Below are 19,216 nucleotides of genomic sequence, written 5' to 3' on the forward strand. Positions count from 1 at the left end.
GCTTAGACCATTCTTTCCATTCCCCTATCATTACAAAACAAAAATTAGGACAAATGCCACACATTTTACTTGCAACGAACAAGAACTTCAAAATACATTATTTGGCACAAATACAAGCAATTAGTGCAACAAAATGACATAAACACCTACAAAATGATAAGACTGTATGAAATATTAGGTGCCCATCAAATACCCCCAAACCTGCCTTTTGCTCGTCCTCGAGTAAAACACAAAACTAAAAGATAGTCCTATTTACACCACTGTTTCTGGTCAGAATATACCCAAAAAGTTCTTAAGACAAAATGTAATATCAGATTCCATGAAAGTGATACCTGCATTTCAGTTTTAGCTCACAGAAAATGGATATGTCAATCTAGCTTTCGAAGGCACAATTCTAGCACTGAAACGACTAAGGACATGTGATAAGAGTGTAAAGTGTATCTCCCTGGGACATTATACAGAATGATTTACTCTAGGAAGTTATGACTGCCAATCGCTAAGAGATAGTTTTTAGGCTAAGAACTGAATTCAAAGCCAAGCTAGCTGTCCGGATTTACGAGAATTGTGAATGTTCACCTAAGAGTTGGTGATATTTCAGCTTACCCGCGTTGTACATCGACGGCTACACCCTTCTTGCATATTACAAGACCATTTACAACACAAAATCAACAAAGAAGATTGACCGTATATTTACATTGACTACTCTTATTTTGAGGTAAGAGAGATACTTTAACATTTTTACTGAAATAGAACATAATAAACACTGAGTACTTATTTTTTCTTTCTTTTTCTTTTTCTTTTCATTTTTTTTCTTTTCTTTTTAATAACTGAATTTTCATCTGACATTGCAATAACAAGAGATACAAACACAGAATAACACAACAACTTCACAGAAAATCTCAAAAATACATTACATGACACTTTTAGCAAGAGGCATCCCTTTTCGATGCACCCGGTCAAATTCAATGGTTGCTTTTGGCAGCCTACTTAACCTATGAAACAATTACACTATACACGCTTGGTTGATCGTGCATGTGCAAAATTTCTAAATCACATGTGAATTGTACTAGAATCAGGGGTGCCTCATCATCTAGACAAAGAATCCTAAGATATTATATCATGCACAGGTATCACAGATCAAGGTAAATGAGCTCCATTTTTCATTCTTTTTTTATTTTATTTTTAAGATGTTATCTATTTACAAGATTCAAACATACCAAAACACTACAAAATTCATGTGATATCTACTTGTACTCCCAAACCTATGTTAAACAGTGTCCTCAATGTTTCTAAGGATTCACAAAGTTATAACATGCCATGAAGTTCATGAGGATAAAGAAGAGGTTTGGAGAGTACTAGATCCAAAAAGTGTTGCCAAACAAGATAGTTGAGCAACAAGGTAGATATCACCAAAAAAATAGAGATTATGCAGCAAAAACTAGCCTATCAAACTGAAACCGAAAGAAAGCAAAAGACAGAAAATGGAATTCTAAACCTGGTATGTACAAGGGGTGAACCAGTTTAGTCCACACAGATGGGATCTTCAAGATCAGTTGTTTCAATTTCAGGTGGAATTGGTTCAAGGAACGGCTTCAGTCTTTGCTCATTGACCTTGAAGACATTCTTAGTTGCTACGTCTTCGAGTTCTACAGCTCCATGAGGGAATATTGTTCGCACCATGAACGAGCCTGTCCATCTAGAACGCAATTTTCCTGGAAAAAGATGCAAACGTGAGTTGTACAATAAAACTTTCTGGCCAGGCATGAATGACTTGCGCAAAATGCGCTTGTCATGGAACACCTTCATTCTATCTTTGTACATTTTTGCACTGTCATAAGCATCATTCCTCAGTTCTTACAACTCGTTGAGTTGGAGTTTCCGTTGAGTAACTGCCTTATCAAGAGAAAATTTAAGTTTCTTAACTGCCCAATATGCTCGATGTTCTAGTTCAACAGGTAAATGACAAGGTTTGACAAACACAAGTCTGTACGGAGACATGCCAATAGGGATTTTATATGTTGTTCTATAGGCCCATAAAGCATCATTCAATCGTAATGACCAATCTTTCCTAGACGGGTTAACAGTCTTTTCTAGAATGTGCTTAATTTCCCTATTAGAAACCTCTACTTGGCCACTGGTCTGTGGATGGTATGGGGTTTCGACTTTATGAGTTATGCCATACTTGCGAACTAATGACTCAAAAGACCTATTGCAAAAGTGTGAACCACCATCACTAATTATAGCTCTTGGTGTGCCAAAACGAGAAAATATGTTTTCTTTTAAGAAGGACAGAACCACCCTATGATCATTTGTTTTGGTCGCAACTGCTTCTACCCACTTTGAAAAATAATCAACAACAACAAGGATGTATAGCTTACCTTCAGAATTGGGAAACGAACCCATGAAATCAATTCCCCAAACATCAAACAGTTCAACAATCAAAATAGGGTGCAATGGCATCATGTTTCTCTTGGAAATACTTCCTAGTTTCTAACAGCGTTCACAAGCAATACAATAAGCATGGAAGTCTTTGAATGACGATGACCAATAAAACCCACTCTGCAAGACTTTTGCAGCAGTCGTCTTGGCACTGTGCTTGGTCGTGACAAAAAGATATCACATCTTTTTGTTCACTGTTGGGGACACATTTCCTAATGACTTGGTCCGGGCAGTACTTAAACAGGTACGAGTCATCCCAAAAGAAGTATTTAACTTCAGCCAAGATCTTAAAACGGTCTTGTTTAGACCAATGCATTGGCATTCTTCCCGTGACAAGATAGTTCACAATGTCAGCAAACTAAGGATACTCAGACACAAGCATTAATTGTTCATCAGGAAAAGACTCTCTAATCTGCACGGACTCATCAAAAGACTCAACATTTAATCTTGACAAGTGATCAACAACCACATTCTCAGAACCTTTCTTGTCTCGAATTTCGAGATCAAATTCCTGCAATAACAGTATCCATCGGATAAGACGGGCTTTAGCATCCTTCTTAGAAAGAAGGAATTTCAGGGCAGCATGATCAGTGTATATGATGACCTTAGACCCTATCAAGTATGACCTGAACTTGTCAAATGCAAAAACAACAGCAAGCAACTCTTTCTCAGTAGTTGTATAGTTAAGTTGAGCATCATTAAGAGTCTTGCTAGCATAGTATATCACATATGGAAGTCTATCAACGCACTGTCCTAAAACAGCACCAACAGCAAAATCAGATGCATCACACATGATTTTAAATGGCAATTTCCAGTCAGGTGGTCGGACTATAGGGGCTAAAATTAGAAAAGTTTTGAGTTCTTCCCATGCACGCACACAAGCATCATCAAACACAAATGCAACATCTTTACCAAGTAGATTACACAGTAGCCTTGAGATCTTACTGAAATCTTTAGTGAATCTACGGTAGAAACCAGCATGGCCTAAAAATTATCTAACCTCCCTCACAGATCGAGGTTGTGGCAAGTGTTGAATGAGGTAAACTTTAGCTTTATCTACTTCTATGCCTTTTTCGAAGATGATGTGTCCTAGAACTATTCCTGAGTTCACCATAAAATGACACTTTTCCCAATTCAAAACCAGATTTTTTTCTTTATATCTAATCAGCACAAGAGTGAGATGGTTCAAAAATTCATCAAAGGAAGATCCAAACACAGAAAAATCATCCATAAAGATCTCAAGGAAATTATCTATCATGTTAGAAAAAATGCTCATCATACAACGTTGAAATGTGGCAGGTGCATTACACAACCCAAAGGGCATGCGCCGATAAGAAAATGTACCATAAGGACATGTAAATGTAGTCTTTTCCCAGTCCTCGGGTGCTATGTGAATCTAGTTGTAACCAGAATAGCTGTCTATGAAACAGTAATGACTATATCCAGATAACTTTTCTAACATTTGATCTATGAAAGGGATAGGGAAATGATCTTTCATTGTAACTGCATTCAACTTCCTATAATCAATGCAAACTCACCACCCTGTGGTTACTCGAGTAGGAACTAACTCATCTTTATCGTTTTGAACGACAATAACTCCTGACTTTTTCGGCACAACCTGAATGGGACTAACCCATTTTCTATCTAAAATCGGGTATATGATACCCGCATCAAGAAGCTTAAGGATCTCACCCCTAACAACTTCTTTCATGTTGGGATTGAGTCGCCTCTGCATCTCCCTAGATGTTTTAGCATTATCTTCAAGATTTATGTGATGCATACAAACTGTGGGACTAATACCCTTAATATCTGAGATTGTCCATCCTAGGGCTTCTTTATGCTCCTTAAGTACTTCTAAAGGATTACTTTCCTGTTCCGTATCTAAGGAAGATGAAATGATTACATGAAAAGTATAACAAGATCCCAAAAATACATATTTAAGAGTATCAGGCAATGGTTTCAGTTCGAGCTTTGGTGGTTCAATAAGATACGAGACAGACTTGGATTCAGAGAGTGGAAGTGGCTCCACTCTAGCTTTCCATTTGGTGGTGTCCATGAGAGGTGCAGATTCAAGCAAATAATTCACTTCAATTATGTATTCATCATCAAACAGATCCAAGTTAAAATTATTCAAACAAGCATGCAAAGGGTCAACAGACATGCTAATAGACAACAAATCCTGAATCAAACTTTCAATCATGTTGATTTCATGCACATCATTATCATCATCAAGATCTAAATGTTGTTGGCTAGCATTAAAAACATTCAACTTCACAGTCATATTACCAAACGACAATTTCAACATTCCATTACGACAATTAATGATTGCATTGGACGTTGCCAAGAAGGGACGTCCTAAAATGACAGGAATGTGACAGTCTGGGTTCTGCACAGGCTGAGTATCTAATACAATGAAGTTCACAGAAAAATAGAACTTATCAACCTTGATTAGAACATCTTCTACCACACCACGTGGCACTTTGACGGATCTATCCGCCAATTGCAGAGTTATAGGTATTGGTTTTAGCTCTCCAAGACCCAACTGCACATATACCGAATATGAAAGTAGGTTAACACTTGCCCCTAAGTCCAGTAACGCCTTATTGACCGTATGGTCACCTATCATGCATGTGATTGTGGGACAACCTGGGTCTCTAAATTTGTGGAGTCTTATTTTGAATGATATAACTCACCTGTTCAGCAACAAAGGCACGCTTATGCACATTAAGCTTTCGCTTTTGTGTGCACAGATCTTTCAAGAACTTAGCGTAAGCAGGGATCTGCTTAATTTCTTCGAGAAATTGAATGTTAATATTGACTCGCCTGAACAATTCCAATATCTCGTTATACTGCGTTCCTTTATTTTGCTATTCTAACCTTTGAGGAAAAGGATATACAAACACATTTGATGGCACAGAAACATTAACATCAGCAGATTTTTTAGATTAGGGACATGCTCAGATTCATTTTCAACAATTGGTGTATTATGCGATGTTGTATGCAATTGTGACTTAGACACAGACTCACTCTTTCCAGGCATGCTTACATTGTTATAAATTACTTTGCCATTACGAAGAGTAGTAACAACATGTGCAGTCTCATTACAAGAAGACGTACTTTCCTGAAATGTTCCTTTTGGATTTTGTTCAAGCTGACTTGGAAACTTACCCTTTTCCCTGTCATTAAGCGCATCACAGATCTGACCTATCTTAAGTTCTAGACTTGTAAAACGTTGGTCAGTGGTCTTCTGATTTTGCAAAAGATTTTGGGTCAACAGACCAACACTTTCTTCAATACTAGACAATTTTTTCTCAGAAGGATGTTGTGTGTACGATTGTACCTGGGGGTTTCTAGGATATGAATATCCTTGTGCGTTTCCTGATGCACCTCCTTGTACTGGGCCCTTGGACCATGAAAAGTTAGGGTGGTTCCTCCACCATGGGTTATAGGTCTGTGAATAAGGGTTATGTTCTTGCTTTTGATATAAAACATGGGCCTGTTCAAGTCTAGATTCCTGAAATGCAAGTATTTCTGGGCAACTGTCCACTAGATGGTCAGAACTATTACATGCAGCACACATAAACATTTCGACATGGTCACGGAGAGTAGTTGCAGTAGGTTTCACATTCTTCAGCAGCTCTAAGGCTTCTACTCTCTTAGCCAACGATGCAATTTTCGCATTTCCCTCAAAGTCGGACTCAATCCTATGAACATTAGCATCTACAGGGGAAGTCTTTCTAGGTTCACGAATGGACTCTCATTGCTGAGTCTTTTCAGCAACTTCAGTTAGGAAAGTCCAACACTTTTGTCAATAAATGAACAGTTGCACATTGACTCAACTGTTGTTCGGGTGGAAACATCTAGACCTTCATACAAAATTTGCACAAGTCTCCATTTTTCAAAACCATGGTGAGGACATTGAAGCAATAATTCATTAAATCTCTCCAGGTATTTAGCTAAGGTCTCACCCTCTAATTGCACAAAGCTATTCAGACTTTGACGAATGGTCGCAGTCTTGTGATTTGGGAAGAACTTTTTGAAAAATTCTCTCGTAAGATCATCCCATGTTCTAATTGACTGTGGCTGCAGGGAATATAGCCAAGACTTAGCCTTTTCCTTCAAAGAGAAAGGAAATAATATCAATTTCAGGGACTCTTCCGGTATTTGAGTGAAACGCAGAGTCCCACAAATCTCTTCAAACTCTCTCACATGGTGGTAGGGGTTTTCAGCATCAACCCCTCGAAACACAAGGAGCATATGTATCGTGCTCGCTTTCAATTCAAATTGACCATCATCATCTGGTAAAACAATGCAAGAGGGATGGCTTGCCCTTGTGGGGTACATATAATCCTTGAAACTGCGGGGTGGAATTACCTCGTCACCCATTGTCTCAGGTTGGTCAGGTCTTTCTTCGACAGACACGGGAATTTCAACTACGTCATCTCGCTGAATTCTAACTAGACGATTTGTTTGGTCTCTAAAAGACACAATCATATCCCAGAAAACATACCATTTAACATGTTATAACACTCGGTCAACCAAGAAAATCACAATTCAAACAAGCAAGGACATAAGAAGATGCAGTATTAATTCATGGATGTATGCACTCGGACACAATATTTTTGCAGAGATTGATATAAACACGGTGAAATAACAACTTCATCTAGCAAATAGGTTTCTCAAGTGTCACAAATGTTCAAAGGTGTTATGTGTTGCAGGGGTTTGATAATGGAGTATCTAGTTCAGTTTGCATGCGAGGATGGTATATCATTCAAGACAAGAATTTTAAAGTTGAGGCACGATACCGCCGATATGAGACCGGGTTTAGGCACAACCAATAGGTTGTCTCGCAATGTTTTTCTCCTCACCTTTGGTTTGTAATGCAGTATCTCAGGTACCCGTTGATCTCAAAAGAGGAATTTCAGTAACCAGATATACGCCGGTAAAGAAAAAACACGATAGTACATACACTGATTATGAATAACTGAGAAATGACTCAACAGCATGACTATGATTTTGATTTACACTAATTTTCTAATCATGACTGACTAAGATATCATCTACGAAGCAGTCACAAAAGAACAGGACGAGGCTAACGCAAAATACAATGATGGACAAGAGATGCGAGAATGCTTGCACTAATATGTCACAGGGGGATGAGAACTGGTAAAATAGTAATTGACCATATGATTACAAAAGATAATACATGTGCAGATTTCATGAAAAGGTACAAAATCTAAGTTATAACAGAATATTCACAACTGCTGAAACAGTAAAATAGCTGCTACAGATTCAAAACGTGTTAAGATGCTACTGATAAAAACTACAGAGGGTAAAATATTACAGGCTGAGAAAGTTAAAAACAACTGAAAATTAAACAAATATATAAACTAAACACATAATGCATTAGATACAGATGAACTGACTCACTGGATTTGTCTTGCAGGAATGGAATGATACAGGACGATGATGCTACAAAACTACATCTAGCATTACAAACCTAAGATGCAAATGTGGAGCTAAATGACAGATTTCTGAGTTACGCTAACACAATACCAAGAAGGACTTTTGCACAGAAGCTACAGTTTCACCACACCTACCACTTCTCAGGAATTAGCCAGCACAATCGAAAATTTTCGGCAAATTTGGAGTTGGGGACAAATCAAGCTTGCAGATTCAAAGTTTAAGTGCAGGTGACTGAATTCTAACTATTGTGACGAAACCTAATATTGTGTAAGGCAAAAGTTCTTAACAATGCAACAATAAATAAAAAAACATAACTTACAGACTCCTATATGACTACTTACTGAAGGGAATATACAGATGGTATTACGCTTAAAATTTTGAAACAAAGGATCCTATCAAACACAACTGAGCTACTGATTATGGTACATTACCTATCCTAACTAGATGGAATTATGCTAATGAAACTGAAAACAAAACCTACAGCTAAGAAGTCTTAGGGCTAAGCTATAATTATAGATTCCTAAACTGATCGACACAATTTAACAAGAAAATTTTACCTAGAACTAAGATGTAGATTATATACAAATGGATTAAAGTTACACAGTTAGACTACAATGGTAGAGAAGAAACTATCAAACTGAAACATAATGCAGTTATGCAAATAACGATGGAGTGATGGAAACCACAGGATGTGACTAACTACAGATAACATGGAGTTATAAAGCTAAGTTATGACTACAAAATATCAAATGGAAGAAATTACAGAAGTACGGAAAACTGATAAGCTACAAATGATGATGACAGAAGGCCTGAAATAGAACAAGTTACACTAAGTTAAACTACTAGAGGATGATGCAAAGATGGATGAAGTTTACAAACTATCATTACAAAATGAGGCTAGTTGCAGATGCAGAAATGATGCAGTTTATGCGAATGAGGTGATTGAAATTTACAACTTACACTTACAGCTACAGATTGTGATATAAATCTAGTTATACTAACACAACAAGACTAAGAATGGTTTTAAAAAAGCATTACAAAAGCAAATACTACTAATAGGTTACTAATTATGAAAGGATTACAACAATGATGAAAGCTACAAAAACTACAACAAACATATAACTACAGATCTAAAACTTCTACAAGATGCAAGACATATGCTGATGCAGGAGACTGAAAAATTTAAACTACAATGAACATGATGTAATAATCTAACACATATATACAAGAAATATGCTAAAAATCAGTAAAGTGGAACCAAAGAAGCAACTACACCGCTACCGAGTCCCCGACAGCGGCGCCAAAAACTTGGTAGGGATTAGAAACCTACAATTATATTAAACCGCAAGTGCAGGATATCAACAATGTAAACAGGGAAAATAATGGTCGAACCCACAGAGACTAGGTCGGTGTAATATTGAATTTCAGAGCCTTACTTTACTAATTCAAATCAGGGTATTTGTCGATACGACGAGATAATTGCTAAACAGAACTATGAAACTATAAACGAAACAGAAATAAGAATGCAATCAGAGTTGAGAACAGTCGAGTAAGGGTTACTAGGACAATACAATCCACCACTTAGCCTATACTAGATGATTCCAGTTTCCATATTATTCTTTTCCTTTATAATGGATGGCGGTGAAGATGCACGTTTGCCGCATACCAAAGGCAATCTAAGGTTGGATAGGTTGATAACAATTAAGGTATTAATCCCTAGAATTAGCTATCTTGTGTCAGTACAACTAATCACAAATTAAATGAATCAGTTTCATATAAGTTGATGCAACAAATTACAGTTCTAACAACCTATGATGCAAGACATACAAGGTGTAAGATGTGTGTTTTTCATCGCAAAGATCGAACAATCTCTATTCAATTAAGCATAATATCAAAACATGAATATCTAGCATAAAGTTAAGGGTTTCATCTATACCCTAGCTTAGAAATTAGAACATACTGAAAACAGGGGACAAATAGAATTCGAATAGAGATAAAACCATTGATAAAATTGAACTCTATTCTTCTTCAAACTGGTTTTTCAAGAACACTCAGAACACATGGAACTATTTAGAGTATTTCAATCCACACTCACTGCCTGTCTCCATACACCACATAACCCCCCTTTTTATACATGAATTATTCCCAAAAATCTCCTTAAAGCTGACTTGACATTTAGCTCGACAAGGCGTAGCAGCTCCACTTTGTGCATAACCCATGATCAGACCATTCTTTCCATTCCCCTATCATTACAAAAAAAAAATCAGGACAATTGCCACATATTTTACTTGCAACGAACAAGAACTTCAAAATACATTATTTGGCACAAATACAAGCAATTAGTGCAACAAAATGACATAAACACCTACAAAATGATAAGATTGTATGCAATATTAGGTGCCCATCAATACCATAACATGGTGATTGCTAAGGATCGGTTGCACCAATTAACAAGAACTAGTCATACCAAATCATAAGTTAGGCATTGTGATTAGTTATACCAAGATAAATAACCTAAGTTAAGATCGGTTCTACCATCTCACACATATTGGTCATCCAAATATTTGCAATGAATAGCCGGACCAATAAGCCTAATTATTTCCCTTTCGATTCACGAAACAAGTTCATGAATGTACTTCCTTTAAACAAATGTAAAAAATTATTTCCTAGGATGAAATCTTCACTATAACCCATTCACATAATTATAACAATATATACAAATTATGTTGATGTCATATCTACGAAGTTCAAAAGATAAGCGTTATACTTCATAATCTAATTCCCTAATACTATGATCATATTATTATGATCATGTCACATCACTAGAGTATTATACAATATGTACAGTATATACAACTTCGCAGTTATGTTTTCAATATAGCACGACTGGAAAGATACGTAAGGAATGAAACAATTCAAGTCAATATTACTAACCTCAAGTAGAAGGATGATGTCGTCGTTCTAGTTCGTTACTTCTTCACATTCTTCAGGTCTTCAGAGTAATACTTGTATGTCTCAACATTCCTAGACTTTCTAGTCTAACCTAAACGAAGCTGACTCTAGTATTTAATCAAGCGACTATAGATGAGTTTTGATACTAAGATATGACAACCAAACTTGACATACCAACGCTTAGTAAGTTCAACCGAGTTATGCTCTAACAATATGTGAATGGTGATGGAAATGAAATAGCTTCAAAGTCCTATGGTTGTCCACAGACCACGACATGGGTACAATAAAAAAGGGCTATCCCTTCAGTAACAACTAGAAAACCCCCGTTGACGCAGCCTAAGATATATCGAATACTCATAATACCAATAAATTTATTTTTTATTTTGTTCACAAGTTTCACTATCATTTGGCTTAATGGGGGCTTTAAACTTTTGTCAAATCTAACACTATCACTGCCCAAAACACGCCAGTAATATTTTGACCACCATTTTCTCGACTTCTAGTCTATTGACCTTCAAAATCTTGGCCAAACTGACCATATTTTTGACTTGATTCAATAATTGATGATTATCACCTTCAATAATTTCTTCACATTTATCATTTTTAGTATGCATTATCCCTTTAATGATCATTTTTAATATTTGGAGGCTCACCGACCCATACAACAACTTGTCTAAACCCCAAAGGAATTAGCAAACCAGACTCTTTAAGTTCAATTTTGGAATGAAGAAAAGGATTGTACGTACTTTTTGTTGTATTGAAAATCCTCTAATGCCAGTTGAAATTGGTTTTAAAGTTTGACACTTCTCAACCATATGGACAAGCAATACCAAAAGGGAGACTGCTCAGATCAATATGACGATACAATTGAGGATCCATTTCTCAAGATCTGCTGAAACTTTCTTAACTACTCCTTTTCATAAATATAAAATATCTCTAGCATTGTAACGACTCTTTGGTTCCATGAGTTTTCTATATGGTTTGGTGGAGGCAGTGGTGATAACAATGGAGTTTTATTCCCTTTTGAAACAAAAATTAGGGTTTTGGTTTAATCCAACAACTAAGAAATTCTTTAAATGAAACATCCCATTGCACAACTACTGACTTTTATGTCTTTTCAGTTCTTTCTATAAATTATTAATTGGAAACGCTTGGTTTAATTTCGGGGTTGACGTTGCAGGTATTACCATAATTAATCTTCGAGTAGCCAAGGAGGAGACACTTTGCATATTGATGATGGTCAGGGGAAACAATGAGGCATCTGAGTTAACTTGTCATATATAAATGTATGTATAATCTATTGAACCAAATGCTTCAATTAAAATTAACTCTGGCATATTAACTAAAGTCCTAAACAATAATCTCATTAAAACATGTGTAGAAATATGATGGAATAGTTATAAATTGAGGGGTACCTACACCAAAATATTTACTTGGGATCTAGAAGTGCGTATCTCTCTCGTATAGTGAATTTGGATACTTCAACCCTTTCTACCACCACAAAAAAAATCAAAAGAAGGTAATTGGTATATTATATCATAGATTTTGTTCTCATGTACTACTGCATTTTGTGTTTGTTTAGAATACTTTTTTCAGGTAAATTTCAAGATATTGTTACATGATATCCTTCCAATAATTCCCACCAACCATGGTCAACACGTACACCTACATCAAGGTCTCTTGGAAAACTGTTCTCAACACTACCTAATCATCAAATTCTTAAGAAGACAATAATTTTCATCTCTTTTTAATTGAACTTTTTTGTTCATAAATATGAGTTTCATTCTCTAAAGGTTAAGCGACTTTGCTAATGGTTTATGATTATAATTCCCGTAATGGTTTTCATAGTTGTCTTCAAGGCACTTATAAAAAGATAAGAGTCAATATAGAAAAATCCGACTCAAAGTACCAACATATCGGTAATTTGAGTCGAAATTGCATCTTTTCAATATTAAATCTACTAAAATCATACGCCATAGTCTCATAAGGATATAATGGTAATTCTGTGAGTAAATAAGATGGTTCAGTCTTCAATCTTTGAGAGTTATTCAATTATGACTGTTACTCAACTACCATACTCTAATCCTAGTCCGAGACTCGACTTTAGTAGACTAGAATCAAGATATAGTTTTGTGCAACTAAAATTGGCAACAAACTTGAGATAGAAAAATTTGCAAGTTCGACCGAGTAGTTCCCAACATCAATTCCAACTGATTTTATTTTTAGCAACAAATATTGCAGGCTTAAGAAACTCCTTCAGGTAAAGAATTTCAGTTATATCGAAGGTGGAGTTCATTCTGTAATGGGATTTTTCATTGAACTGAGATACGAAATTAATATTTTTTTCCATTAAAAAACATCATCCAATGTATGTGATGGTATTGAAAGTTTTGCTTTTATTTCTAATAGGTTAATTTGGTACCAGTAAAACTATCAGTGTGGTGAACTTCAGTTTGAAAATGTCAAGTAAGAGCGTATATAAAGGCATTAACATTCACAGGATACACAATTTTTTTCTTTGCATGAGACAAATTGTAGCCTGAAAAGAAATGATCTCCAATAGTAGTAAACTTTCCATGATTCAAAAACCAAATATTTTATGATCGTTACGCACACAGAATGTTAGATCTTTTAGGTATTTGAATGCTCTAGTACCAATTGAAAAGGGGAGTGCACCGAGTACACCAAAAAAAATTTCGTTACGAAACCTGTAGACTTTGTTTCTTCCCATGAACTTCTATAGAAGATTAAAGTAGACAAGAAAATATCCTTGGATAATCTCTTAAAAGATATTCTTGAATCACAAGGATTGATTGATATACAACTTGCTTGTACTTATAATTATAAAGATAAAATCAATATAATACAGAAAGTAGAAGTGAAGCAAAACAACCAAAATTTTTGTTAACAAGGAAACCTGCAAGCTAGTTGTAAAACCCGGGAACTGGTCCATTTTGAACACACATTGTATTAAGCTGCCAAAAATACTAGACTATTATAACTCTTTGGTCTGAAATTTAATTGAGACAAAATATACCCATTGAGATACTTTGCTGCAGTTGTGCCCCTAAATATCTTGATTCTCGCAAGTACTTATGCACTTTATTCTCCTAGATGATTTTTTACATCATTGGGAGTTGCTCCACAATCCACCGCGAAGACTAGTGCTACCCTAGATCTAAAAGGATACTTACTGCTTCTTTTATGATTCTATATCAAGGATAAAAATTAGTTCCCTAAATTTTGATGAATCTAAATCCAAGATTAGGGTTTATACTCTCCAAAAACGTATGTAGAATTATAAGCAACACAAATACATATACAGGTTTTGAAACTATCTTTCTTTCAAGATAGGTGAACATGTGCTTGAATCCCAAGTGTAGTATTTAGAAGTTGAACCTTATGATAAGATACTCTATAGTGTAGGGATTGGGTTTTCTGTGTTGTTGTTGTCTTCTATTTACAATTTTCAATCAAGACCAATTTTCTTATGATGTAAGTCGTGAGTTTCTTTCAGTCCAAGTTATTTCTCAATTGGCAAATAAAAGTTGTTCCGTAAAATTGTTTTACTAGAAAGTACTGGGCTTGCACTGTGATTCTTTTCATGTTTTCAATTCGTAGGCAATTGAAATCCCAAGTAAATTCTTATGAATTACTACCAAATTCAACTTTAAAATTTCATGAAAAGAAATAGGAATTTTAACCAAAGTAATTAGTTGATGTATAACAATTCGTATGAGTGTAGAAACTTTTCCTTGAAATCCCAAGAAGAATGAATAAGACTAAAGTTATAAACATCACGGCTCATTAAGATTTTAGGTCCTTCAACTCACATTTGACTCTGTAGAGAATAATAGAGAAAATATAACTTATTAGTCTTGTAGGTTCATGAACTTAAGTAGGTAGGTTCACGAACTAAAACACAAGTAAAGTTATCTGATCAAAACTTGTTAGGTCCGCGAACTCAACGTAATTGGTTCGCAAACTCAAACAACAAATAATCTTATTCGAAAACATATAAATATGTTGGGCTTCATAAACTCAAAAAGTAAATAATATTATTTAAAAAACATATGTGTGTGTGTGCATATATATATGTTGGGTTCACAAACTCACCATAATAGGTTCGCGAACTCAAAATTTCAAAATCATAGGAGAATTCTCTTGTATTAGGTTCGCGAACTTAATGCGACATTAAAGCTCAAAATAAGTTTTTCTTCATAGGTTTGGGAACTCACCTTAATAGGTTCAGGAACTCAAATGACAAAAATTTCTCTGAGAAATTATCTATTATAGGTCTGTCAACTCGTCGTAATAGGCTCACGAACTCAACGACCTTATTTGCCTTTAGTTTTAATTTCTATAAGCTTTTAGGTTCACAAACTTTGTTCAAGAGTTTATAAACTCAAGCGAATGAAAATCAATAGTAGCAAACTACAAAATCAACATGTTACAAACTCAAGAATGAATTTACAAATCTTAAAATTTTCATTAACACTTGTTCTTATTTAAGCTTAGTTTTGAGTTCTAGATAAGCAAATGCTTGAAAGTTGAAATATCACTAGATTTAGCAAGAAGCTAATCCGTAAAATGATCTTATTTGAATAATGATTAACTACTAAATTCCTCGACTTTTTGTAATTGATAGATGGAAACGAGTTCAACAGAAGAAAACCAGTCTTTGTTACTTACGTCGGTGAAGCTCTTCAAGTTGATGGCTTCATATGCCAATTTTTTATCCGTCTTGATTAACTAGGAAAACCCTACGACTTTACTACATAATATATTCCAAACTGAAGTTGAATTTAGTAGACTAATATCGAGAAATAGTTTATATTTGATGTTTTAAGGTATGTAAGTTCAAACGAGCATTCGCTCTGAAAAAATTCATAATTAAAAACTAGGGGCTCAAAAGAAAAGTTATGGTAGAAGCATGGAACCGAAGAAGGAACTTCTACACTAAAAGACTTAGTACTATTGAGGACTACGAACAAGATGGATATTTGGTAAAATCATGTTTTTGTTGAGGTCCCAAAATCTGGCTTTGACTTCATTGAATAAACTAGTTACTGTAAAATTATGATTTGGCTACTGATCAAAACAATTTCCTCCCATATTATTATTACTTGAAAAATATTATAGAGCGTGCTGGAGTCTATTAGGATACAAAAAACCTTATGAAGAGCAGCTAACCATTGATGTTACTAAGAAGTTAAAGTTTGGCAGTGAGGCTTTTGAAACACCAATCGTTTATCATTTAGTATTTTGGCCATTTTTTATTGCTCTAATTAGTTGTACTTTTGTAAGTGTGTGTTAGATCATTTCTCGATCGAACTCGCATGCGTTGCTATCTCAAGCATGTTTTTTCAATATTAGTGATCAAAACTATAAGTCTTGATTTCTAGCCTATTTATAGATGTCTCGGACTAGGACATAGATAGTTTAGTTGAGCTTAGATCTCTCGACGTTCATATCTTGAAGACGAAGAACTACTAAGGGGAGCTTGTGGAACTTCTTCGATAAAAGGTATGTGGAGACTTGAACTCATCTATCATTTGGAAAGTCTATTTCTACTATCTCCTATATTGAGACATAAGTCGTGTTACGATATAGTTTTCTCTATACACATTTGAGATTTCGAGCTGAGTATATCTCGCTTACATATTTCTCGAAATATGTGTTGGTATGCTTTCGCTTCGACCAAGTTCATCTTATATCATGAGAAAATTGCCAAGTAACATCTTACATGGTTTGTGTGATACAATCATTTTATGTAGGCTTGGAATGTTTCGATAATGATTATTTCAATATCTTGAAAATCGCTTTGATGCTAATAATATGTGAAAAAAACTATTGTCATTATAGTAGAATATTTCAATGATTGAAATAAAGAGTTGAGGATGTAACCATCTTTGGATATAAGCATATATAGTGTGTTCACACATTAGTATATAAATCCGTAGACCGGGAACCAAGAGTATGGATATGTGTGTATACGAAATTGGTGAAGGAGACAAGATAATTATGCTTACCTGTACGCATACTGGCGGAAGTTTTCGAACCGAAATATCTGCTGAGTTTGGGAATTACAAACTCCTAAACTAGTCACCTTAAGTATGCATACCCGTACGCATACTGGCGGAAGTTTTCGAACCGAAAATTTCTGCTGAGTTTGGAAACTTAACAAACTCAAAATCCGGTTGCTTAAGTACGCATACCCGTGCACATACTTAAGCTGGTTACTTTGTTAAATCGGCCAGTTCATGGACTTAACATTTAAATCATAAGGAATGCAATCTTTGCAAACCGTGGCTATAATATTCATGATTGATTCAAGTGAATCAAACCGATTTGGTTTCAATTGTGTTTTATAAACAATTGAACAACTCTTTAACTACTTTCATTTGAGTCATTTGAACTAGTTATGGTTAAGATGAATAAGGTTGATATGAGAGTAATCATATGGCAAACCTCGGTTAACTATTTGTGAAACAACCTGATGTACACGTTTAGGTACGGTTACATAAACCTAAATGAGGGTACATTTCATTTGTGCGTAACAAGCTAAGTTCGATATAACGTTTGAAAGATATTATCTTGGTTGAATCGGGTTTTTCATCTAATGGTGATTATTGAATGCTTTGTTACCAAGGTAACTTGGATTGCAAACCCTAATTTGAAAACTATATAAAGGAGAACTCCAGCAACTGGGAAAACTAATCCCCACACCTCCTGTGTGTTACTAGTTGCATAACTAGAGTCGATTCTCCTTTAACCTTAGGTTTCTTCTCAAGACCCTGTAGGTTAACGACTTGAAGACTTCATTGGGATTGTGAAGCCATACCCAACTCTTATCTTTGTAGTTGTGTGATCCGATCTTGCTGTTTCTATCGTGTTGAGTGGAATTGTTATAATTGGCTCGAGATTTTATATCTCCGATAGGCAAGATAGAAAAGTAATCACAAACAAACTTCGTCTCATCTTTTGTGATTACGCAATAACTTGTTTCGCTAGTCGATTAATTTTATTGTGAGGTGATTGACAATACTAGGCTATTCTTCGGGAATATAAGTCTGGTTTATCAATTGGTTTCTGTTCACCTTGATTTATCAAAAGACGGAATAAAAACTCTTGGGTATTTGTGTGGGAGACAGATTTATTCAATCCTATAGACTTTTCTGTGTGAGACAGATTTGTCTATCAAGTCTTCGACTTTGGGTCGTAGCAACTCTTAGTTGTGTGTGAGATCAGCTAAGGGAATCAAGTGCGCAGTATCCTGCTGGGATCAGAGATATAAGGAGCGCAACTGTACCTTGAATCAGTGTAAGATTGATTAGGGTTTAACTACAGTCCAGTCCGAAGTTAATTGGTAGTAGGCTAGTGTCTGTAGAGGCTTAATACAATATGGTGTTCAATCTGGACTAGGTCCTGGGGTTTTTCTGCATTTGCGGTTTCCTCGTTAACAAAATTCTGGTATCTGTGTTATTTCTTTTCCGTATTATATTTTGTTATATAATTGAAATATCACAGGTTATGCGTTAAGATCAATCAATTAGAATATCTAACCTTGGGTTGTTTATTTACATTGATTGACACTTGAACATTGGTCTTTGGTACCGTTCAAGTTACTCCTCTCATTCAATCGGGCTCGCAGATTTCTATTTGTTGATAGCGGATTGAATTAAGAGTTAGAGATATTAAACTCTTTGATATACTTTATTCTAGATTGAGTCTGACTGTCTAGTTGATTCTCTAGAAAGTGTATTAGAGTAAGTCCTCTCAGATTCCCAAACGAATTGTCGGATATGGTTGTTAGACCCCTGCATTTTCAATGTGCATATCATATTCCATATGTGCTCCCAAACTCAAAAGTCTATCATTGTAGGCATCAAGCCCAAGCCCAAGCCCAAACCTAATATTGCTCTAAAATGTATGAAATTATGTAACCAGATTAATATAATAACTTTGTTATTTAGTATCTTAATTATAATTCATGTTATATGATTAATTATTGCTACGTATGATTGTTTGTTTAAGATATCTACTAATAACCATAAATAAATGTCTACATTTGGATTAATACAGAAACCTTTTCTTAAGTAGCATAGTGTAGTTACCAATTGTATCCAAAATCTTCATATAATTGCATATAAAAGCTTGACTTGTGTTAATTCAAAAAACCTAATGCTCATGGAATATTAAAAGCAATAACACGTGCATTGGATTTGTTCCCTGAATAAAACTCGCATATTCATCATCATGGTATGTGACAATATAATAACTTCACTGAAGTTTACTCTCGATGGGATACTCTAGGACTTTTGATAAACCTTAAATCAGTAATCTCAACTCACTAATT

The sequence above is a fragment of the Papaver somniferum genome, chromosome 11, assembly GCF_003573695.1.
Source record: "Papaver somniferum cultivar HN1 chromosome 11, ASM357369v1, whole genome shotgun sequence".
NCBI lineage: Eukaryota > Viridiplantae > Streptophyta > Magnoliopsida > Ranunculales > Papaveraceae > Papaver > Papaver somniferum.